This window comes from Eutrigla gurnardus (assembly GCF_963514095.1).
Source record: "Eutrigla gurnardus genome assembly, chromosome: 9".
NCBI lineage: Eukaryota > Metazoa > Chordata > Actinopteri > Perciformes > Triglidae > Eutrigla > Eutrigla gurnardus.
The window spans coordinates 4,769,232-4,795,760 of record NC_139923.1 but is presented as its reverse complement, the minus strand read 5'-3'; the positions used below and the strand labels follow the sequence as shown (position 1 = coordinate 4,795,760).

Here is a 26,529-nt window from a genome sequence, read left to right as displayed (position 1 = left end):
TCCTGCCAAGTAGGGCAGAAACATCAATGCTGCTGAACGTGACAGGTGGAAGCTCATCTAGATAATAGGAAACGAATCTAGGAATATCTTCCCCGCACTCGTTCAGAATCTTTACGCAGGCCTTAACGTTATTAACATCCTTCTGGGGACCTTTGTGCACAACACATCGTTGTGTCGTGTTCGGACAAACTTCAAAGAGCACCTTTTTAGACTCCTCAATCCACTCCGACGGGAAGTTAGTAGAGGCCAGCATAACGATTTCATCTTGGCTAAGTGTCCTCATTTTAGTGACGAGGAAGTTTAAAAATTCATCCTCCACAATCAGTTTGCCATCAATAGTTTTAAAAATCTCGGGCTTAGAACATGAACAAACTTTACTGCTGGCAGCTCCACGCGAGGCTGCGTGTGCTGGCGGCGCCATCAGCGTGACGTCAGATCCGATAGAGAATAGATCTATGTCTCCAAAGATATGAGCTATTCCTACCCGAGTCATTTATTAGTTGCATGAAATAATTTGTTTTTGCCTTTCTTAATTCAGTAACAACCCGATTTCGGATCCCCTTATAGATAAGGGTATCTGTATGTAATTTTGTAGATAGTGATATTTTTAATGCATGATCCCGCTTCTTCATCAACTGAAAAATGTCATTATTTATCCATGGCAGAGTTGGTTTATGCCTCAACTTAAGGGGGCAAGTGAACTTTTGGATTACATCTACCACAGTATTTGTGAGAATATCGCAACATATGTCTATATCACTAGTTTGCAGGACATTATCCCAGTTTAGATGTTTTAATTCATGTTCAAATTGATTGACTTTTTGTTTAGGGATTCCTGTTGGCACACAATTATGATTCTGTTTGAAAGAAAGTCTCTGTAGGCGTTTTTTAGTAAGTTTCCTAATTATCAGGATCATATTATGATCTGATAAACCTGTTAACAAATTATATGTTTTTGACACTCTGTCAGGTTTGTTTGTAAAGATGAGGTCTATAAGAGTTTTGCTTGTCTTGGAGATTCTGGTCAGCTCTTTAATCATTTGATGTAGTTTATGTTTGGACATAACTGTTTTAAGTTTTTGCTTACAGTTTTTGTCCAACCAATTTATGTTAAAGTCTCCAAGTACTATGTTTTCTGATCTATGATTTAGTGCTTTAAGCAAATCATCAAAATTTTGATAGAATGTTACATTGTGTTTAGGTGGATTGTACAAGACAATTATATTAAAGTTCATTTTAGGTGACAAAACCACATTTAAAATTAAAAATTCTAATCCATAAGTATCCAGGTTGACTTGAGTGCATTTAAAAATGTCCTTCATGTAAATTAATACTCCGCCTCCTTTTCCTGACAGTCTGTCTTTGCGGAAGCAGGTGTACCCAGGCACATCAATCATAGTTGTTGGGGTGTGATTCGGTAGCCAGGTTTCAGTCAAGGCCAAAAAGTCCAAGTTGGAGTCTGTTAACAGGTGCTGAATTTCATCTCTCTTTGGTATAATACTTCGTATGTTTAAAAGACCACCTGTAATGCCCTTCAGTTTTTTCTTTGAGTCCCAAATCACCGTTGCATGGTTTACTGTTTGAAAATATTTCACACCTTTTTGCTGGAAAGTTGCTCTGCTGTGGGCCATTTTTTCTTTGAATCTATCCTGCTGCGAGGGGAGGTGTGATGGTACAGGTGCTTGAGTCTTGAGCAAAAGGGTTGGGCTTGAGTCCTTTTGTGGGGAGGAGCTCCTGCTCTGCTTGATTTCTTGGGGGATAATCAGGTTCCCTGCAGTGATTGAGTCCAGCTGAGGAACTAGATTGAAGCAGTCACTTGTACCTGCTGAGATCAGTGAAGGTTCCAGTGATCCAGCACTCATTGTGTTCAGCTGAGTGTCCACACCTTGGCAAGTGACAGTTCCTATTGTTACTGTGTGGCCAATGTTGTTAATTGATGGGCCAGGGTTCAGCTGGATATCACCACTTAGTAACATCATGAATAATAAAAAATACAAAATGTATCTCTTATTTTTTCCTTTGGTGTGTTGCTGTTTAACCTTGCTTGCTCCAAAAAGATGGTGATCTTTCTGCCAAAATAGGGCGTAAATGATCAAGTATCCGTGTCCAAAAAAGTTAAGTTTGGGAATGTCCAGTTTATGTTGTAACTTAGCATCTGAAAAGGTGCCTGTAGGTGGCTCATTTGATATGAAACACTGACTAAGGGGGACACAGAGAAGCCATAAACAGAGCAGAAGCCAGAGATAAGCAGTCTTTTTGTCTTCATGCCGTTGTTGGGAAGTGGGCAATGATGTAGTTGTGCAGCATACCTGGAGAGATCCCAGACAAAGTGCAAGTGCCCATAGACAAAGAAACCATGTGCAGCCATGTCCTCTGTAGCAGTTGTTTGGAGCAGGTTCCAGAATGTTCTTGGAATATATCCTTGGTTGGCTGCAGACTTGGTTATCCTTTACCCTGGCATCTTGAATTGGAGAGTTAGAAGTTTGGAGAGCCAAAAATACAAAAAGAAAGAGGTTTTGCAGACGAAATGAGGAGAGAGGAGTGGAGCCTGACAAACCACCCCTGCTCTCGGCGGCCATCTTGTCTGTTATCCGTTTGTTGTAGTCAAACGGATAACAGACAAGTAGTCTGTTTGTGTCTCTTCATTTCTGCTATGTGTTTTGTTTTGTAATGATTTTGTGTCTATTTGAGGTGATTTTGCCTTTCTGTAGTTTCTTTGTTTCTCATTGCAGCTTTTTGCAGCTTTTTGTAGTGGTTTTGCTAATCTTCAGTCTCTTTGTAGTCAGTTTGTGTCTATTTGTAGTCTGAATGTGTCTGTTTCTGTCGGCCTTAGGTCTCTTGTTGCTGGTTTTGTGTCTCTTTCCGGTCATTATGTGTCCCATTGTAGCTATTGTATGTCCCTTGTTGTCATTTTGTGTCTCTTTGTGGACATTCTGTGACTCTTAGTTGCTTTCTGTCTCTGTGGTCAATTTGTGTCATTTTGTGGATGCGTTGTGTCTCTTAGTGGTTATTTTGTGACCTTCTTGTCACGTGTCTTTTTGCAGCAGTTGTTGCATCTTTGTGTCTCTTTGTACTTGTTTTGCATCTCTTTGTGTGTCTTGGATGTTGTTTTGTGTCCCTTTTTGAGTGATGGTGCGTTATTAGGTTAAAATTAAGTATCTCTAGCTGTAATGTTGGACATTACCTGATAGGTGACCCCATGCAGAGTTGGTTCATGAAGCCCTTTGCAGATAATGGCAGACTGACGGCTGGACAACACACAGAGCAATGAACGGCTGCTGAGATGGCTTTTGGGAGCACCCTAAAAAGAAATGACTGCACATTGGAGCTGAGCAAGACATTTTTCACATCGTTTTGTTGTTGTTAAACTGTCACAGGTTTTATTCATAGATAGATAGATAGATAGATAGATAGATAGATAGATAGATAGATAGATAGATAGATAAGCTTTATTTCGGTGTCACTCCACAACACACAATAAAAATCCAGAGACAATATAAAAATACAGTATTGATTACAAAATGACCCGTTCCCCCTTGACAAAATTAAAAGTGTTGGGGACCACTCAAAAAGAGAGTTGTGAGACACCAACTAATAAAAACATGAATAGAAATGCACATTATGGTACCATACAAACAAAACAAACAAACAAACAAAAAAACAAAAAAAAAACAAAACAAAACAAAACAAAGCAAAACAATTATTTTATGAACTGGAACTCATAAGAGACAGTCTTCTATTGAGGATGAGGTGGCAGGCTTTGGCACATTCATTAATACAATGTTTACCAGCTAAAATGACACACAATTTATTCATATCATCAAAATCATTAAAATTAAAATAAAACTTTGAAAGTGTACTAAATAGATCAGCACGAATGTCCGTATAAGTAACACAGTGCAAAAGAACATGGGCTTCTGATTCAATGGAGCCAGAATCACATAAAATACAGTAACGTCTCTCCAATGGGGTGTTTGTGTATCTACCGGTTTCTATCGCTAAAGGAGCGACTCCACATCTAAATTTAGCAAGGGAACTTCTATGTTGTCTTGAAAGTATATTCTTTACATAATGCTCTGTCTCAAATGTACCCTTAAATAGGCAGTAGGTGCGTAATTTATTCCCTTCTGGTTTATTTATTAACTGTAGCCATGAGTCCTCATCTGCCTTTGACACAGCCACATCAAAACATTTAAGGTCGTTACTAGAATAAACCATATCTGTACAAGCAAGATGAGGTAAATTCATAGTACTGAAAAAGGTTTTTACCGTTTGCATATAATTTTTTACATTTGTCAAATGAGCCGCCCACTGAAAAACACGTTTACATAATCGACTGTCAGACATTCCACAGAGTCTTTGCCAGTTTTTAAAAATACAGGACCACTGATGTTGCCATGGGGTTTTCCAGCCCATGTCACCTTGTATAGCAGCATTTGGGGTGTATTTACCCACACCTAGATAGAATCTACATGCTCTATTAAACACAGCATTAATAGGAGAATAACTTTTGTATCCCCAGACAGCAGCAGCATAGGTCAAAATAGGCAGGACCAAGGATTCAAACAATTTAGTATAGCATTTAAAAGGAAAACCACCCATACATTTACACTTAGCTATGATTGCACCTAGGGCTCTATTCGCATGCATTGCTAAATTCTTGACAGTTTCATTATAATCTAGAAATTCTGTTAACATCAAACCCAGATATTTATACTCTTTAGCTGTTGCCAAAGTAAACGAGCCGCAGGAGAAACTAAACTCAGACAGGGGCATTGATGGATTTCTAAAGTGCACCACCTTGGTTTTATCAGGATTTACATTCAATTTCCAGTCCTGACACCAACTATGAACAAAATTAAGCATCTCCTGAAGCCCCTCCTCAGTTTCAGAAATCAAAACAATGTCATCTGCATATAACAGAATGGATATTTTTTCGTTACCAATAGAGACACCTTTATCTAAGGCCTTAATTGCTAGAGACAGATCGTTTATATACATGGCAAACAGAATAGGAGATAGAATACATCCTTGTTTAACTCCAATATCAACTGGAAACCAATCTGTGAGACGTCCATTAACTCGAACACAACATTTGACATTTTCATACAAAGCAATGAGACAATTCAACATGTTGCCATGTAGGCCTAATGCGGACAACTTATTCCAGAGCATGTTTCGGTCTATGTGATCAAAAGCTTTAGAAAAATCTATAAAAGAACAAAAAGTAGCTTTCTTCAACTTTTTCCTTGTGTCTATGATTGTAGTTAAAGTAGCAATATGGTCAAGGCAGCTCCGTTTCTTTCTAAACCCGTTTTGCTCGTCTGCTATAATATCGTTAGCTTCTGCCCATTCGGCAACACGATTATACAGCACAGAACAGAACAGTTTATACACAGAAGATGTCAAAGTGATTCCCCGATAGTTTAGAGGTATTCTGTTGTCTTTTCCCCCAGCTTTGGGGATGGGGTTAATAATACCATATTTCCAAAACTCTGGTACCACACCATTTGAAAAACAATAATTAAAGAGCCTATTTAAAATATTCAGTGTGTTACCATTTTTCAATACATCAACTGGCACCCCGTCATATCCATAAGCTTTACCCTTTTTAGCTGCTTGTAGAGCTTTTATGATTTCATGCTCTGTAATTTGCTGATTCATGAAGGAGCCCTGGTTATGTGCATATGCAGTAACTCTACCTCTGATACAAGAGTCACAATGGTTATTAGATTGAAACAGACCGGCAAACTCCCACCTCCAGGTCTCTAAAACAGCATATTTATCAGTCTGTACAGTCCCATCAGGCCTCAGTACCTCCCAGGGAATCTCTGGGCGGCGTTCACTGCCAACACCAAGCTGGTTAACCTGCTGCCAGAAGGTCCTTGGGTCGTTACTCACTAGTTCTTGGATGTTTTCCTGCTGTAATCTCCAGTATCGTCTTTTAGCAGCTTGGACTGAACGATCAAACTGCTTCTGAATGTCCTTCATTACAGCTTTAGCCTGCGCCTTAGCTGGACCAGGGGGGCACAGTATCCATTCCTTCTCCGCTGAGCATAAAGCCTTCCATAGTGAGGAGTGATGATCTGTCCACCAAACTTTTTTACTCCTCCTCTTTTTGTTAGAACAGCCATGTTGAATAACAACATCTCTGTGAGGGATCTGATCTTGCATCTCCTTTTTCAAAATTTCACAGAACTGTGTATACACAGCATCCACGGCAAGCTGGCAAGCGGTGACATCCCCCAACTGTGCTGCACAGTCCCTCAGTGCTGTTTGACATGAGGCACTTGATAGAAAATGATCAGGAATGCTGGGTAGATCAAAAACAGTGAATGACACCATATCCTCATTCCTCTGGGTGGTACACATGGAAGGAGATATTAGTCCAGCAGGGAGAACCATAGAGCATGTAAGGCAAGAGTGGTCAGGAATAGTTCTGGATGTGTCAATAGTGGAGACACAGCCCGCCTCTGTGAAGAGGTCCTCACTCCTATTTACACTAAATTCACTAAACCAGTGCAAAATTTCATAAGGCACTATTATATAATCAACAACTGATAACCCTTTTGATGATACACATGTAAAATCATTATTGAGGTAATTCCTCCCGTTTAAAATACAACAATTTGCACTGATAAGAAACTGAATAAATAATTCCCCATAAGAGTTAGATACTGTATCCACTATATTTCGTTCTTCTACTGCATCCACCCCCTCAATATAATCCTGTACATTTGCACAACGGCTGTTGAAATCACCCATAATGCAAAAGGGACCAAGTTTCTGAAATCTAAATACATTTGAAAGAAGGGTCTCATAAAAGTCTGCTGCATCAACCTGCCTGCTGGAATTAGCTGGTGGTAAATAGCAAACAGCAACAGAAAACACATGGTTTATACTGAGGTGGGGCTTAGCAGTCAGCTTCAGCCATAATATACCTTCCACAGAGTCATCAAGGATTTCACAGTTGTAGTCCGTACACATTCTGTCACTAATAAAAAGTCCCACTCCCCCTGATCCAGAGCGAGCGCGATGATGCAGTCTAGTTCTGTTCTGCCCAAACCACCTGTATCCAGCAACAGATGCAGCTTGCACACCAGTCAGATGAGTTTCTGCCACTCCCATTAGATCCAAGCCCAGATGCTTAATACACTGTGAACGTGTTTTATTGTTTTCTGATGATGTATCGATGTTCCAGCTTTGTACATTCCAAAACCCGCATGAAACCTAGCGCTGGGCTGCTCCCCCCGCTGCGGTGTTACTGCGTGTTGACCAGACCGACGTGTTAACTACACGCCCGCCTCGGACAGCGAGTTTGTCCGTGCCGATTTCCTTTAAAATCGCATGGAAGCTGGACTCAATAGCCCGCTGTTCAAAGGCAATGTCATGATTAATATACACCTTCTTGTACTCCGAATGTTTCTGTAATGTTGCTTTTTTGCTCATTACAGATTTCTTGCGTTCATGACAACCAAACTTGGCGATTATAACCCCCGGTTTGTTGTTACGTGACTGTTTCCTTTCTGCGGACACGCACTCAATGTCAGCGTGACTTCATTCACTCTGTGTGGAAGATTTCTGATCACCACGTTGAGCGCTAAATCACTGCTCCTCACTCCAGGTGCGCTCGGGCCCGGTGTAGCAGCCGCGGCGTCTTCCAACACTTTCAAACGTGCACTAAAATCACCCACCTCTGAGCTGAACTGAGGGTCAAAAAGGGGGTTATCCTTCACGGTCGCCTCCAGGTTGTTAACACGGCAGTAAAGATCCACAATATCCTCCTTGAATTCTTGTCGGATTATCTCCATTTTTTTCCGAACAGCAGCCGCAACTTTTTCGGCGATCGTCTCCTCCAAACTTTTAATATTATTGGAGATTCTGTTTTCCATTGTCTCAATCGCTTGTAGGATGTCTTCATGTTTATTAGAGTCATCCTCTTTATCCTCTTTATTAGCTTGAGAGCGCAGAGACGCTGGCTTTTTGCTGCTCGTGGCCATCTTGGAACCTTGTATATATGTTACTCTGTTGATTAGGATTACTGATTCCAGATGAATATTATATATTATTTATTTATTATTTATTATTATTTATATAAAATTGGTTCATTTTAAATACACAACAATATAAATCGCAATTTTCAAACACTTTCAAAGCACTTCGCTCCTCTACTTCAGCTGGCCGGCTGGTACCACCATTACTGAACTCAAACAAATGTCACTCAGCAAAGTCCAGACTCTTCTCTGTTCTGGCGTCTCAGTGGTGGAACGAACTCCCGACCAATGTCAGGACAGCAGAGTCACTGCCATCTTCAGCAAAAGGCTCAAGACTCACCTGTTCAGACTTCACCTCGACTCTACATAGCATGACTCACTTCCACAAAGACAAATACTTCTATGTTCTTACCTATAGCACTTTGATCACAGTACTTAAGGTATCCTTGCTGAACAGCTACTACTTTACTCAGATGAGGACCTAACACTTGTTTCTATTGTTTCGCTCTTACTTTATCTGCAATGATATGTTGTGGTTTCTTTCTTCCAACAAATGTACTTATTGTAAGTCGATTTGGACAAAAGCGTCTGCTAAATCCCCTAAATGTAAATGTAAACACTTTTCAAATAATTTAACATAATTGTTTTAAATAACGATGAAAACAAACCTTTTGGGGTCGAGCCTCCAGCACAGTCACCATGCGCTCCATGAGGCCCAGCAAAGCAGTTGTGTCAGCAGGTAAACATCTAGGGCTCGAGTGTTTGACCAGATCGACTGCCGGAAGTACGAGACTTTCAAGTATTCTCTTAGATCGCTGATGGTCTGATATGATCAGTCATGACTAATTCAACACTGGATCGCCAGGAATCATAGTCTGGTTCATGCGTAGGTTTTGATACATTCCCAGAGGATACACAAAGTCTCACTTAGGACTGCATCTGTAAGGCACTGCCTTCCCTTTTCACAATATGCTCAACCACAACTCTCTGGACTTCTGGTGGACTGAGATCGTCCAATGTGCTGGATTTCACTACTTTGAACTACAGTGGGAGATTTGTCAACAACTGATAGGGCAGCTTTAACAGGGAAGTTACTGGACTGAGGTTTCTACATCACCTAACTCCTTTCCCTCACATGAAGGGGGTGCAAGATCAGTGATGGACTCGCTTATTTGGGACATAATGTCTCTGAGAACCTTTGGATAATCCCTCTGATTAGTTTTACAAGCCCTTTAAATTCTGCCAGATACAACTTAGTTGTGGTATTCCCCATATCTGTACGTAAACAATAGCAAATAACTCTAATATACACTGTAGGCAATCCCACTTCCATCAACTACATGCCGGTAAGGTAGTATTGGTTCTAAGGATTCCACTGCAGTTACTGTTTCAAACTCTATAATTATAATTAGGTTTTTGGAAATAATGGACTCATATTGTTTTAAATAATCCTCAATCTCTTTTTATGTATCATCTCCAGCTAATCTACTGACAGCATATTTGAATTTTAATGCTGTGTTTCTGGAATATATACATTTTATTTTGTATTCACATTTAGTATTGCAAATCAGTCATCCACCTCCTGGCTAGTGCACCAAGTTTTATGTAGTACACGGTAATGCAGTAAGTTAACAGTTATTAATTGAGGATTACAATTGCCCTGGGCCAGAATCAGAAGTTACCAGATTCACTCAGGATATTTGCAATATTAAATGACCACACAAGACTATGAAATGATACCGTGTATTTTTTCAAACAATAAACAAACAAGATATAAATAAATAGCCTACCTGTAAGTTTAGTATACAGATCTGTCCCTAAGGATACTTTCAATTCAATGATTATGATAATTATTTATTTAGTCACTCTCCTTGAATTTAAGTTCCTTTTAACTACTTCTGTAAACTGTGTGCGTGCCATATTATAGATAATTCAAACCTGTATTTCAAGAGTTGGATCCAATGTTAGATAAGATAATAATCAAACAACACCCGGTTCAATATGATCAATTTTCACTCTTCTGGTGTCAACCTTACAATAGATAAATATGCACCATCTCAGCAATAACAACATCCACATAACACAAAAGACAATAATGCACCATACCAACATGATTACTACTAGTTCTAGTTCATTCACCTAAACCAGTGATGGCTTCCACAGGTAAATGTCTTTCCAAGTTAAAAAAAAAACAAAAAAAATCAGGTAACGTCAAAGTCTAGGATTTGGGTGGTGCACTTTGTGCGGGGAGTATTAGATACTCATTTGCAAAAATGTTGATACCAACAGTGCCGTTTCTGCCTTCTCCCTGACGCACAACTTCACCCAGCAGCGCTGCAGACGGAGAGCTGCATCCTTCCCTAGCAGCTGAACACAAACGTTAGTTCACGTTCACAACATTGAGCTGGCTGAACACAGCATGCGCTGCTGTTGGAGGACCTTCGCTACCAGAGTAGAAAATGAAAAAAAGCGCTGTTTGGAAGTATTTTGCATACCAAGCTATATTCACAAACTGAATCCAAGGTTTAACCTTCCTTCACAGAATCATTTTATGAAGACAGAAATCCTTGAGCTATACAATATATAAAACAAACAATGAAAATAGTTGTCAGATACTTTATATACCCTACAGCAGGGGTCTCAAACTCACCTTACCTGTGGACCGCTGGAGGTAGAGTCTGGGTGAGGCTGGCCGGCATCAAGTATTCCACAAAAAAAGGGGTTCAAAAGTACAACCGATCCAATCTTCTCAATCTTTACTAATAACAATTCAGAACATGCAGAACATGACCGGTTCTTCAGAACAGAGGCTTCTCTTTCTTCCTCCTACCTAAAATTTGACTTGTTAAAGTTCATTGTGGAGAAGAGCTTTTCACACAGATAGGTGCTGACAAAAAGGCACATGATCCGCTAGAACACCCTGGAAAGCTCAGGGAAGGTGGGGGGCAATTCTCTCAAAAATAACACTGCGGCTTAAACGATGATGCAGCTAATTCATGGATTTTTACGGGCTAAGGAGCTTCATGCCGCAAAAAAATTTTTAGCCCCGTCACATCAGACCAATGAAATGACCAAACAGGTGACAGTGGACCAATGTTAGTGGGTGCAGCTTATATTCAGGTGCGCTCAATAGTCCGGAAATTAAGGTACAAGTGACCAACGTTGTTAATTTGTGTTGTTGTCACGAGCCTGAGCTATGGTAGCCCACAAGTGTTAAAAAATAAACGCACAGGGCAACGACTCAGATAAAGCGAAGAAAAAAAAGTGCGGGCCGCACTAACACCAAGCTTGAAATTCCATGTGGGGGGGCAAAATAACGTTCTGGGGGCCACAATTGGCCCCCGGGCCGTGAGTCTGAGACCCCTGCCCTACAGTTATGTTACTGTGTTCTGCTTTTTTTTAATTCTGCCCCTTCATTTTTTTTTGTCATTTCCCCTGTGGTATTGAAAATGGTATCCAGATAATTATTAGCCATTTCTTTTGAGGTTCCTTTGATTTCTGTATTGTCTCTTGTTTGTTTTTTTGGGGGGGAGGGCGGGGGGATGAGTAAAATGTTAGCCCTGTACCTCTGTTATAATTGCATTACATGTACTCTCTTTTGTTGGTGCTCAATAAATCATTCATAAATAAAAGGAAAATGGTATCCAGTGTCACGTATTCTCCTGGGTATCGGTATTGAGTTTGAAATTCTAGTATCGTGATGAAGACTAGGAGGCCAGCAACTGTGTTCAGTCATTCCTGCACAGTGTTAGCATGCTGACATGTTGCAGCAGTCACTATGAGTGTGATAGATTTGTTTTGAGTACATAGTCAGGGATCATTACAGCTGTATGTGACAGCTCATAAATTCTGTATGTTATGTGTGTGGGTGGCGGATTATAGTTCATACTGCACTTTACATTTCTGCTCCTACAGATGGATTACACTTTATGGAGGCTTTTTTCTGTAATTGTAATTTTTGCGGTTTTAATTTTGCTTGTGTAAGACACCTGCAATGCCTTGAATGTGATCACTAGGGAAATATTCCCGAAGTCAGGCTGCCGCTCCAAATCATTTTGCACATTTTCAACTGGAGGTTTTAGTTTTGGAGGTGGTTTGAATAATTAGCTGAAGCAGGGAATAGTCATTATCCGAGATAAGCAGCTGTATAGGGAATATATGTTTTAAAAGAGGATTTGCTGGAATAACATTTACATAACACTCTGTGGAAATGCTCAGCACTCTCTGGCACAGAGATAAAGAACGCTGCGCTCCCTGAGGAAGCCTGGGAGTATCCATCCACAAACGACGACTCGGAAAACATAGTTGGCAACTTCAGGAAACCAGCAGGGAAGGAGAAGGCAGGCCGACTGCTCATATGCAGAGTCTCGTCTTGCTGCCCAGCATAAAAATGGTTTGGCTGCCAGCTGCCTCTGTGGAAGACCGTTTACTGTCAGCAAACCCAGACTCAGCCTCACATGGTAGTAATGCCCACAGTTCGAGCCAACATTACTTCTGGTTTCTGTCAGTGTGAGGTGTGAGGAGCTGAGGAAAGGGTTTCAAATTAACTTCTGCCAAGACAAGAACCAGTCACCCCCTGAGGGCTAGTCGAGAGAATGCATGTTCAAGGCACTTCAATAATGGCTTCACTTTTCAGAAGCTGGGGGATGGCCGCCTGGTTGACAGTCCTGTGTTGTGGGAGCCATCCCCCTCCCCAGCTCCCACCATCAGGCTTTCCTCACCCTAGAACACTAGCGTTGGGTGAATTTCACCCACACGATTGTCACCTGATTTTCATTGTGTTGCTGCAGTCTGTCTTTTTTTTAAGAAAAATTTTGTTAACAACCCCCCATGCAGGGTTGCCAACTCTCACGCTTCTGGTGTGACACTCACACTTTCACCATCAATCTCACGCTGTCAGAGCAAGCGTGAGTGTCACGCCAGGAGCGTGAGAGTTGGCAACCCTGCCCCATGATACCTTTTTTTTCATTTTATGAGACATTGTTGTTAGGGACCTAACCGTTAGGACTACACAATGCGGCCTACAAAGCCCACACATGCGGCCAGGACAACAGGACAAAGGGGATTAAAAACTACACCGCCATTTTATTTTCACATCTCACCCAGGTGAGAAATGTGACGTCACACAACTGGTGCCCTATTGGCTGACAATCTTCAGGGAACCCCGGGGGGTCCCCTGGAGCGGCCTAAGCTATATAATCCGGCGCCGCTGGAGGAACGCTCTCTTTCCATCGTAACTCGCGTTACACCAGGAGGTGAAGATTACGTCTGCAGCGTTTTCCTTTGTCCTAGGCCGCAGTCTTTCCCCCAAACTCGCTGGACGAGCAACAGACTGTTTTACCCCTCTTTTTCTCTACTCGTTTTATTTTTCTTTTGTTTATCATTTTGGATCCCGAGGAGACCACCGCGACAGCACGACTCTCCCGTTCCCCGCGGTAAGAAGAAAAACTTTCTTCGTCCCAGCTGCCAGCAGAACGGATAACTCGACCCGTCTTTGTCTGAAATCAGCTGACTAAATCACCGAGCCCCGCGATTGTTCCTCGTTCCCTGCAGAAGGAAGAATAACTAACGGTTTTCTTCAACCAATTGGATCCGGCGCTGAACGAGCGCCCACGAACTACCGTCCGTTGCTGGCATCAAGGAACGCCATCACCGCACGGGACGAAACCCTCACATCGACGCATCTCACATCGACAAAAGTAAGAGGCTATTTGTCTGGGCAGAAGCAGAGATTCGATAGTGTAGGACATGCTTGTAATTCTTGTTAATGTGTTTTAAGTTCTGATCGCGGACCGCCGAGTCCGTTTGTTCATGTGCTGCTGTATTTGAATGCTGATCGTGTACCCACGCCGCTGGGTTGATTTCTGTAACAGTGTTTTCGACTAACCTCCGCCATATTTGCGAGCTCAGAAAGCCTCTACTATCAGTTAAAAGACCGGTCTCGCGGAATAAACGCCAGTTCATTCACGCGCGCCCGTGTGATAGCGGCACGCCTTCTGAACCTCAGAATATCGCTCGCGCATCCTCTCTCTCTTTGTTTGTGTCCCGCTAACACACACACACACACATATACGCCGCACACACGAGTCCTAAGCCAGCTGTTCCTGGCGGACGCTAGGGACATAGCTACATCTGGTGGCTGCATACGGCCATCTCTCGCTCTCTCTCTCTCCCTCTCTCGCTACTCCATCGGACGTCAGTGGCTCCGCCCCTGAACGCTGCGAGGAATAGCTCCATCTGGTGGCCGCACATAGCCATCTCTCCCTCTCTCTCTCTCTCTCTCTCTCGCTCTCTCTCTCTCGACACACACGCACGCACGCACGCACACACACACACGCACGCACACACACACTCCACGTGTGTCTCTCCTTCTGTTTAGCTTAGCTTTGTGTGTTAGGTAGTTAGGTAATAAGGCTTTGTTAATTGCAGTGTTATTGATTGTGATCATTATTACTGATTTTAATAAATCTTATTATATTATAACTAGCGGTCTCTTGTGCTTGTTTTTGTATATGTCACTGGATAACAGCAGGTTGTGAAGGCTAGTGCTTGAATTTCACGCCCTTCTTAATTGTTAGATTGTTTTTATGCTTCCATGTCAATGATCACGATGATTGGCATGTGAGTATAAAACCTTAATATTGAGACTGAATACAGTTTTAGGTTATCTTTTCCCTGATCCCAGGGTGGTGCCCCGTTTATTCATGATTATATCATGATAATATATTAAATATAATTATTAATACCGATAATCATATTGATATTAATAATAAACTGTTGATAACCAAATCTGCTCCTGCTACAACCCCAACATTGTATAGGGGGAAACAAAAGAAGTGTACTTCAATTTGCCGTGTATTGTTGTACTCTAATATATGTTGAGTATTTTTTGGGGGGGTAAAATATAATATACCCCCGACATTAGTGATGGTGTTCTGGGGTTAATACTTACCACTAGCTCTCATGGCTGCATATTCATGTGGATGTGTGCCCACCACCCACCAAAGGATCCCAATTGACGACTGTTTCTATTCGGAGCCACATGAATGACAATTTGTGTCACTGAACACGAAACCAATAGATTGCATTTCGTGACGATTTATCAAACTGCCATGAGGCTGGGTATAAAAAGGGAATATGATTCAGTTTTTGGCATATCTGACCTACTGTTGCCTTCACTTGTAGTAGCACAGGTGCTTGTTGTCGATGACTCGTGCGTGCCTGGCCTCTGGCTCTGCCTCACAATTGACTGCCAAGAGGATTTCGAAATAAATGGGAACTTGTGTGGTTAGAATGAAAAACGGCAGGCTGCAATGATCTTTGTCTTCACTTCACTGGCTACACAGACCTTTTAGGCGTTCATAGTACTGTTGACATTTAAGTGAACTGCTCTTAACCTTCAGCAACCGTAAGCTGCACACAGAGAGAGTACATGGTGGCCTGGACTCAAGAGCACCTTCACTCAAAGTACAGCAGCATAAAGAGATGGCAAGAACATTTTCCTGTAACCACAGACAGACGTGCTTGTTAAGATGCTTTTTCAACAACCTGTCAGTTGCCTGTCAGCATCTCTGCTCTGCTGCTACTTTCATCTATTTTTAAGTTGCCACCACCTCTCTGCCTGGGCTGGACAGAGAAGACTGACTGATGAGATGATCATTAGAGATGACGGCCAGTCCAAAGAGTCGGTTCTTTGACCCGGATCAATTCACTGAGTTGGTGGAATCGGGTGTCAGCAGGAAAGAAGTCGCCCCTTTGTCAAATATATCATATTTGTCATAGCTCACTTGCCAAAACGAAGGCTGGTACTGGTGGGTTTTGAACCAATCCCACTCAGTAGACTCTCTTGTCGAACAAGTGCTGCTGCAGTGGTTTCACTTTTCAGAACTGGAGGTTACCACCTGGGCTGTATGTAGCAGGTTGTAGCTTCATTCATAACAAAAATGTAAATATTATTAAAAACTTCATTACATGTCCAAAGGCCAAAATGTATCGAAAAAATTCACAGCATGTGCAGCTATGATCCATATTTGTCAACATTTAGCCTTTCACAAACAACAATTTCACTGCAGTAAAAAGCAGTTCACCCTCCCGCTTGCACCCGTGTTAAGGAACTGTATTCTCCCCGCACTCACTAAAACCTACTAATCAATACATAGGACGACAAACACCGTTGTATTTATCCCATGGAGGCGACGTGAAAAGTATTTTTGCTTCAGTAAATATCTGCTGTCCGTCAGCCAGTGAAGGGTGGGGAGAAGCTGATGGACAAGAAGAGATGTTTACAAATAAGAATCTGTAACTGGAGACAGAATGATTACACACTGCTCACGACTTGCATCCACGACTTCCACACCAGCTGTGACACGTGCTTGCATTGAGTAATGGCAATCTATCAGGATGTGGATAGGATGATCTGACTATGGAGAAGATCACCCCACTCAAGTGTGTTTGTCTCACCAGCATTGATAAGCAGGTGGTTGGATGGACTCTCAGTAGCTGAGACATTATTTCATCTGCAGAGTCTGTTGGATCCCCCGAGGTCTGTACAGATAAACAGATTGACTTGTACTCCATACAAAATGCACACTTAACTCATTGGGTTTGAGGGTGGCACTGAAAAGATATCTTTCTCCTACAGTCTGCAGTCAGCTTCCTATTGTGACCCAGTTTCATTTAAAACATGCCTAGAGCCTTCTCAAAGCGGTGCTGCAATATAATTCACTTCTCTTCAGTGCATCATTCGCCACTGTCTCTTGTTTTTCATCTTGGATAGGCCTCTCTCTGTCTGGTCATCCTTCTGCTGGGGATGTTTGAGCAGCGTTACAGCGAGACATCATTTTAAAAATGTCTCACAACCCTCTGATGGAGCGTCAGTAAAAGGGGCCATGAGGACGACCTTTGTCATGACATTTAGGAGAAAAAAGTTTGAAGTTTTCTCAAAGACTGTTACATCATGGCGTCGTAACTCTTACTGATGACATTCCGCAGCCATATCTTGTTGCATAAGGGAGAAAATCCATTTAACAACTCTCCCAAAAGTTGCTCGAAAGAACAAGACAAGTTCTACGAATAAAAAGTGTCAGAGGCTGACACCATTAGCGCAAGGTCCTTGTGAATTGGACTGTTTTTGTCCATTTGGCCAATTATCCTTTTCTGCTTATTACCTTATTTAAAAACGTACAATTAGCAGAGGACACAATTTGCTGGGTAGCACAGTTTGTGGCTTAGTTGCTTTGGAAATCACAGTTTCTTTTTTGGTTTCATTTGTTCAGGTTTAGCGGCCACGAATGCTACATAATCCTTTTGTGAATCAGCTCATCAGTGTGTAGGCTGAACTACTTATTTTCAGTAATGACTGTGAAAACATTTGTAATTCAACACATCATTTACATTAAATTTGTTCTCTATCTTCTCTTTACTTTTTATTTATGTCGCATGTCATAAGCTTATACACAGCAGATTCATGGTTTTTGTACTGAAGAATTATGAAACAATTATCTGTGTAGTTTACAAAACATGTACCTGCCAATAGACCGGTAAGTGTGTAAAGGTTCTCTATACAACATTCAGAACATTAATACTTGATTAATGATTACACAACCTTTAATCTTGTAGCACCCATTCTCCATTTACCCCCCTCAGGTAAACACTCTGTCAGCACTGATGTGTTGTTTGACCCGTTTAGCTGCTAGCCACCGGCTCAGTCGTCACCAGGTTGAGAGACATTGAGAGGAAATAGATTGGCTCCCAATCTCATATTCAGAACCTTTTAGCGTACTCAGCATCATCTTCAGCGCCACAGATGGCCAATGTTAAAGGACTCTTAGTGACGTGCATTCGCTCTGAATATTATATATATCATATAATATAATAATAATGGAGGATGTCAGGTGACGTAGATCAAAGAGCGATGAAGTCCACGTGAAGAGGAGGTTGGGGTGGATGGACACTTTCACCCAGGAGACTGCTGTTTGTGTCCTGTGTGAAACCAAAAGTCAATGTTGATTCATTTCAAGTTATTCAAGTTTGTTGACGTGGAGTCACACTTTGCCCAGACAGCCAATCAAAAAGAAACAGGCTATGCTTACTAACCACTTCCTTGCTGATGTGATGCCAGTAGATGTGATACCGACAATGGCAAATGCGAAAGAAAGTTTGATATTAGTGGTTATTAAGTGGCTCTGTGGTACATGATGTAAGGTGAGTGATCTGCACGAACACAATTACTCTTATCTCGCTGAAATCTTGACGGATTTACACTTGACGGTTTGGTTTCTCACAAACGTTATTAACGTGGCTGTTCTGTTTAATGTTATTTTCATATGGGAGTCCATGGTTATATTTAATCAGACGTATGCAGTGTCATAACTACATCTCTGACGTTTATAACAAAGCAAACCGTTTGGAATTCGGTAGAAAATTGAGCAAGTTATAGTTATTTAAAAAGTACATGCACCATTAAAACACAATGTTACGAGCTGACTGTGGCAAGATGGCCGCCAGGCGCGGACGTCGACCTCCATTGGCCAGCAGCGCGGACGAGACATCTAGCCTTTATTATGTATATCTATGGTTGGCCCAGTATTTTCCCCATCTTTTGTTCTGTTCAGCTGGGATCTCCTTTTGTTTCCCTGAATTGTACTTTGTGTATGTTTTGTCTTTTTCCTATTGATTGTCATCAATAAACACATTGTTTTTCGGTACAACAGAGTCTGGCGTCCTTCATATGTTTCGGTCTCCACCTGAGCCTTCTTATTGTTGAGAGAGGCCGAAACAAACAGTGTTCCTGTCTACATTAGATGCCATCGAGAACGCTTCAGCAGAGAACAGACCAATCTTATAATCAGAGACTGACTGCTGTTCGACTCTGAGGTCCAATAGAAGCATGGGAGGAACCAAGTCGAAGCACTTCTTCACTCAGACACACTATGGGCCCTAGTTTCGTGGCGCAGCGCAGGGTTGCGGAGCCGGCATAATGCAAGTTTCGACCAGCGCAGCCTTGCGCACGGTCAGTTAGGCAGTTTGGTTGATCGCCTGCGCCAAGATGGGTGTGGCGCCGCAGCAGGGGGAGGCGTCACAGATTCAGCTTGGCGCAGCGGAAGTTTAGTGGCAAAAAGCCTCGCAGAGACTGCGCTGAAAGCTCGCCAGCTCCAACCTGGTCTACTCTTGGCGCAAGGCGAATTACAGCTGGCGGAGTGGCAGTTTGGCTGACTGGCGCGCAGTGCGCACACGTCACCAAGACCTCACAGGCAGGTTTCCACAGTTCCAGGCACATTTAAATGCAATAAATAATCACAACAAACACTATTTAATGCAACTAATTGAATCAACACGTGAATTTATATCTATATAGATTGTCCCGTCACATCTGACGTCAGATCAAAGGCGGATGGCACGCGTAACGGAAACTCAGCCTGACTGAATTAACACAGCTGAAACTTGGACCTCTCAGACCAAAACATCTCCCTCTCTCTCCCCTGTTTTTCATATCTATCCACTGCTAATATCTTTAAAATCTTTCAAAAAAATACAGCAGCTCGTGCCTCATCTCGCGCCTCGGCAGCCTGTTGTCCATGTCCGTGGAGAAATGCGCAACTTTGCCGCGAGCTGGAACCGGAGTTGGGGCTGCAGCTGGTCTGAGCGGCCCGCGAGGTCCCGGTGTCACGCCGTTCTGGTGTTGGACGGGGAATCCGGTACAGCTGTGGAGCGCAGATGATGAAGACGGTGATGATGATGATGAATGGCCCGGCCGGCTCGTGCAGGCACTGGGTTCTCGCCACCATTATGTCTACTGCTGTGCGCCCTGACCCTACTTTGTGATAGACATGCCTAAAATGTACTACTGCCTACAGTTTCTATAGTGATATAATATCGGCATTATAATTATTATGACTATACGCACGCACAGCGCATGATGAGCGTGGTGGGAGCGGCGGCGCTGCTTCTGTCATCGGGTTGTCAAGTGACAAAACTTGCACTGAACCTCGCCTGGCACATTAAAGGTGAGGAAAGGAGCTCATTTGATTGGTGAAGATCTGAATCGGCTGTGTTAATCCCAGTCCACGCCTTTTCTCCTCCTCGTCTCCCACTCACGCCTTCTTCTCCTCCCTCTTGCACACTTGCGCGTTCGGGAGTGATGGGAGGCGTGCCTGCACTAGCCTGCGCGGTGCACGAAACTTGCAAAGTCCAGGCGGACACACCCCATCAGTGTGGCGCAGGTGCGCTGTGCACTGACTATGCCTGGTCTACGAAACTAGGGCCCTTTGTGTTAATACACCACTTTCAACAAAAGTTGACCTTTGGACTTCATAACACTCCAGAGTTTTAGTGATGCTATGTCCCGCCCCTGCCTGTAGACCATGCAATTTTAATTTGAAAAAAAAAAAAAAAAACATTATATATTATTTTACAGTCTCATTTTGTAGTCAAACTGTTGATCAGACTGTGAAAAGACATAATTTTAATGACGACACACCCAAACGTGGTAAGTGACGTCTCTTTGAAGGTACAATACCTTTTAAATTCAGAAACATAATGGTACAATTCCAACAGGACCAGAATATATTTGTCTCTTCTTTTTCTGAAAAGGATGGGCTACAAATAGTGTAACAATGTGGTTTGACTGGGCAGCTCCCAGAGTGAATGTGAGCTGCTGCATGGTGGTGAACAAAGAGCTACGCCGATGCTTGTTGGTGGATGAGATGAATCCGATTTAGCTGCTAATCAGATTCTGGGATTGTCTGTAAGTTCAATATTGATTTTCGTTCCAAAGAGAGACCGAGACTATTAAAGAAAGTCATTTCTATTGCTGCTGGTCCCATTCAAAATATCAAACACATACAAACCAAACTGAACCCCCAATCACCATTAAATCTCTAAACATGTGAAACAGAAAAATGGAATGCAGACCTTCACCTTTCTCATCCGAGTGAGATCACGTTGCAGCTGAGAATCAGCAGTCACAATGGTCACTTTTCATTCAAGTCTCTTGAATGAATCAAATTAATGTATTGTTCCCGTTCTTGGACATGTACACTCAGCTATGCCTGAAAGCAGGTTTCCATGGTAACACACAATCAGTCTGTGAAAATCCTGCCTTGCAAAAACACAGACAAATACCTTGTTATCATTGACATCATTAGTAAACAACGGTCACATATCTACCCCTGATATGTGAGGCATGTTAGTGTCCTCATAACCGCTCTCACATCTCATGGTTTCAGCTCCAAATGTTTCATGTACATCAACATTAATTCAATGATACAATTGTACATATGTATATATATATATATATATATATATATATATATATATATATATATTATCCCCTAACAAGTATATGTAAGTATTAAAAACACATCAGTGAGCCTCATTGGAGTTGGATGTGAAAATGTGCAGAATACAAGCAGCCTGGGATAGGAAAGAAACATATTAATCTCAAGGAAATTCTCATGCCAGAGATGAATCAAAACAATAACTATATCAATATAAATATAATGTGTGTAAGAGGTTGTACTAACATCGGTGCAAAGAAGTAAACAATGAGTTTGCCCACAAAAAGAGGCCTTGCTCTATCTCATAAACACAACTCAGAGAAATGTATAAAAAGTCCCGTACCCAAATGTTTAAAAGCTCCAAGAGAGCAACTCCACATTGGTGCAGCTTCAAAACTATAAAAATATATTAGTTTTATTTCGCACTTTTCCAGATGCTCAAAGACACTTTAACAATAGCAACTAAATCAAACAAAACGGAACAAAAAAGAAAGAAAAAAAAAAAACATGTTTGAAGGATAAAAGCAAGAGTGAAAAGGTCTCTGTTGGGGGCATTGTGGATATGGCTGGGAAGGGCAATCCAGAGGGAGGGGGTGGCTACAGCAACGGCTCTGCCACCCCAGGTCCAGACCATAGTCATGATGGACTGGCACCAGTGGACGAGTAGGGGTGCGGCGCCGGTGAAGGAGGTCAGAGAGGTATAGTGTAGGTCCAGAAACAAACACACACATAGATACACACACACAGGTACAAACTGAAAGAAAAACAGGTAAATCCAGACCAGTCTCTCCCAGTGTTCCCAGTTTAAAGTTGAGTCAATGCTTGGAGAATACCTGTTGGTGTTTGAGCTTTCAGAGGAACCCTGTAACAACCGGACAGCGAGACGGATGAGGTGCTGCAGGGACTCACTTACGCTGTTGTGGATGGTGTTTAAAACACTTCAACACTTGGACACTGACAAATAACTCAGCTCCTTCAGGCTGTCGAAGCATAAACCTGACAGCTTTATCTACAGCTGCTTTGTACACGTCGTGGACGTCCCAGGTACACCGGCTAATCAAACAGCGTCCTTGCTGAGTTGATGACATCACCCAAAGGTGCTTGGTGAATTTCACTGAGCTGTATTCACTTAATAGCAAGACACACATCGGCTGGTTTACTGCTGTGATTTAATTGAAAAAAATGGATACATAATGACTACAATTTGTAAAAAGTCTGAAGTCATGCTTTATTTGCATGCTTGTATTTGTATGTCCTGGCACTTAAAGTGTAAGACCGGCGAAAATGGACCCCATAGTCTTTTTCGCAATGAAAAAACATCAAATAAGCCATCCAGACATTTTTTTTCAGTGATCACCCATGTATCGAGAAAGCCTCGAAAGACGCTAACAGCCCCATAACGCTAACACTGATTAGATTGGGGCGATGAGCCTAACGCATCCACAACGGCATATTTTAACCACTAATATTGCTCAAAATAGCACCAAACCTCTTCAGTAGCATGATAAGGGTCCTTAAAACTAAGCACCAACAACGTAGTTAGCGAACCCGGAGTTTATTAAAAAAGTCTGTGCCTTACCAGTAGGTCCATGTTGACAGGTAGTCCATACAAGTCGATTACCGAATGCACTGGAGTTCAGTTCAATGAGGAAAGTCTTGGCATTTATAATTCCATGGAAAATGCATTACTTGGCTGTTTGTGATGATGTCTATCGAGTGATGACACGGAAATGAAAGGAAATGAAACCACAACGTTTACGTGTTTTCCTGGAACAAATCATCTCCTGTTGCATTGCATTCGATAATCGACTTGTACGGACTATACTACGAGAGTACCTGGAAGTTGGGCAGTGAGTAAGTCTTTCAAAACAGTCCTTTTTAATAAACTCCGGGTTCGCTAACTACGTTGTTGGTGTTGGTTTTATGTGTAAGGACCCTTATCATGCTACTGAAGAGGTTTGGTGCTATTTTGAGCAATATCAGTGGTTAAAATATGCCGTTGTGGATGCGTTAGGCTCATCGCCCCAATCTAATCAGTGTTAGCGCTATGGGGCTGTTAGCGTCTTTCGAGGCTTTCTCGATACATGGGTGATCACTGAAAAAAAATGTCTGGATGGCTTATTTGATGTTTTTTCATGGCGAAAAAGACTATGGGGTCCATTTTCACCGGTCTTACACTTTAAAGATAGTACTACATTGTGTAGCATCTTACCATCTTCGTTGTAGACCAGTAATGGGTTAATCTAGCAATTAGGAGTTCTTGAAACTTGTTGTATTGACATCCTTACTGTACCGACAGCCATATATTGTTGTTTCACTTTCTCCTGACAAATGTAAAATGGTCCTCATTTATATAGTGCTTTTATCCAAAGTGCTTTACAGTAATGACTGACATTCACCCATTCACGCACACATTCACACACCGACGGCGGAGTCAACCACGCCGGTCGACAGCCAGCTCGTCAGGAAGAATTAGGGTGAGGTGTCTTGCTCAGGGACACCAGGCACTCAGCTAGGAGGAGCCGGGGATCTAACCGGCAATCTTGCAGACAGTTGCCAGCCAACCCGCGCTACCTCCTGTTGGGACCTCACCAGTAGGACTACACAATGCGGCCTACAAAAGCCTACACATGCAGTCAGAACAAAGGGACAAAGGGGATTAAAAACTACACCGCCATTTTAGTTTCACTTCTCACCTAGGTGCGAAGTGCAATGTCACACAACTGGTGCCCTATTGGCTGACAACCGCAGGTACCCCAGGGGGTCCCTGGCAGCCGCCGTGAACTATATAAACCAGCGCCATCTTAAGAACGTTTGGTTCAGCTTCCAGCTCTCTCCACCAACAGGAGGTGGTCTCCTCCACCCGCAGCATACCGCTGCCACAGGAGACCAACTGATAACGTCTGCAGCGTTTCCTTGGTCCTAGGCCACAGTCTTCTCCCCGTTTTCCTGATCCTGAGAGATCGCCACAACCGCGCGATTATCTCTGTGTTCGCCTGCAACAAGAGGAACAAAACCGGTTCCTGCATTCCAGCTACCAGCTCCTGTCTGAAGTAAGCTGACTAAATCGCCAAGCCGCGATTATATTGCCGCCCGCGGAAGAAAGAAACACAAACTGTTTTCTTTATTCGAGTTTGATCAACGAGAGGAAACACGCTCCGCTCTCGTCTGGACTAAGCCGACTCATCACGTCCCCCGCTGACGCCGGGGCCCACGAACTACCGTCGCGTTAAGGAATGCCGTCATCACCAGGACGGACTTGCAACCTACGCAACGACACCAGTAAGAGGCTATCAGTCTGGGCAGAGACATAAGTGATAGTGTAGGATATGCTTGTAATACTTGTTAACGTGTTTTAAGTTTTGATCACGGACCGCCGAGTCCGTTGCTTTCCGTGTTGTATTTGAATGCTGATTGTGTACCCACGCCGCTGGGTTGATTTCTGTAACGGTGTTTTTGACTAACCTCAGCCATATTCGCGAGCTCAGTAAGCGTCTACTATCAGTTAAAAGACCGCGGCCCCGCTGAGTAAACGCCAGTTCATTCACGAGCGCCCGTGTGATAGTAACACGCCTCCTGAGCCTTAGAATATTGCGCGCGCATTCTCCCCCTCTCTTTGTTTGTGTCCCGCTAACACACACACGCGCACATACGCCGCCCCGCATGTATCCTCCGCCAGCTGTTTCCGGCTCCGGACGCTAAGGACATAGCTCCATCCGGTGGCGGTACCCGGCCATCTCTCGCTCTCTCTCTCTCTCGCGATCCTATTGGACGTCAGTGGCTCCGCCCCTGAACGCTGTGAGGGATAGCTCCATCTGGTGGTCACGCCCGGCCATATCTCTCTCTCTCTCTCTCGCTCTCTCTCTCTACACACACACACACCCACACGCACGCACACACACACACACACACACTCCACGTGTGTCTCTTCCGTTGTTTAGCTTAGCTATGTGTGTTAGGTAGTTAGGTAATAAGGCTTTGTTAATTGCAGTGTTATTGATTGTGATCATTATTACTGAAAATAAATCTTATTATATTATAACTAGTGGTCTCTTGTGCTTGTTGTGTATATGTCACTGGATAACAGCAGGTTGTGAAGGCTAGTGCTCGAATTTCACGCCTTTTTAATTGTTCGATTGGTTTTGTACTTCTATGCCAATGATCACGATGATTGGCATGTGAGTAAAACCTTTATATTGAGACTGAATACAGTTTTAGGTTATCTTTTCCCTGATCCCAGGGTGGTGCCCCGTTTATTCATGATTATATCATGATAATATATTAAATATAATTATTAATATCGATAATCATATTGACATTAATAATTAGCTGTTGATAACCAAATCTGCTCCTGCTACTACCCCAACACTCCTGAGCTAAACCCCCCAAATGTACTTATTGTAAGTCGCTTTGGACCACATGTAAAGGATATGCTAGCATTGTAGGGGAGCTTACCTATGTTCCCCGGGTCATGTCCTATGTTCCCCGGGTCCTATGTTCCCCGTGTTATATGTGTCACAGGGTGTATTGTGTCTGTGTGTGTGCGCGTGTGTCACAGGGAGATGCTGATTGGCACGGTGAGCCCAACCCACCTCCATCCAGGTGATTTAGGGAATGCGAACCGGTGTGCGACAGGTAGAAAAAGAGGAGGAGAGACGCCAAAACAGCGGTGAGGAGCAGACGGGAAGACGGGAACTCGAGAGAACCACAGGGTTTCAAACAGCCTACGGCCGGATCGACTGAACCCAAGAACGAGAAGAAGCTCGGTAGCTCGACCGCACCAGGAAGGAGCAGCACGGAGCGATCATGGGTGCCCGGCTGTACGGAGAGGGAGGGTCTCCTTCTTTATTCATTTTATGGTCTACCACTAATTACGTCACCACTAATTACGTTCAACCCGCTGAACTGCTGATTGTGTCGCAAGGCTTTACGTACCGTACCGAAACTAAAAAGGAGGGCCACTATTTGCATGTTTATTTTGGTGTATTCTATTTCTGATTTTCCCTATCAATTTGCCTAAGTTTGCGTAATTCTATTGTAATTTATTATTTCAAGCATGTGATTTATTTTGGTTTCACTAGTTGGCCACCCTCTTTTCTCTCTTGTGCCCGCTAGAGCAAGACGCTGCACGTGGCAGTAGACGCCAGGCCCACAGGAGTAACAGCCACGCCAGATTGGACTTTTAGGCACCTTGCATATTGGACCCTGGGACATTGTTCACCCTATTGGACTGGTTTTAATTTTGTTTTACATTATAT

At 42.9% G+C, this 26,529-nt stretch overlaps 1 long non-coding RNA gene across 1 annotated transcript in view; it reads right to left on the bottom strand.

The window, feature by feature from the left end:
• Positions 1-460: 460 nt before the first annotated feature.
• LOC311019177 overlaps positions 461-26,529 on the bottom strand; it is a 108,536-nt gene continuing 82,467 nt past the window's right edge. Inside the window, exon 3 of the long non-coding RNA XR_014597787.1 lies at positions 461-1,028. This is a non-coding gene — a long non-coding RNA (uncharacterized lncRNA). The remainder of the gene's footprint in view (positions 1,029-26,529) is intronic.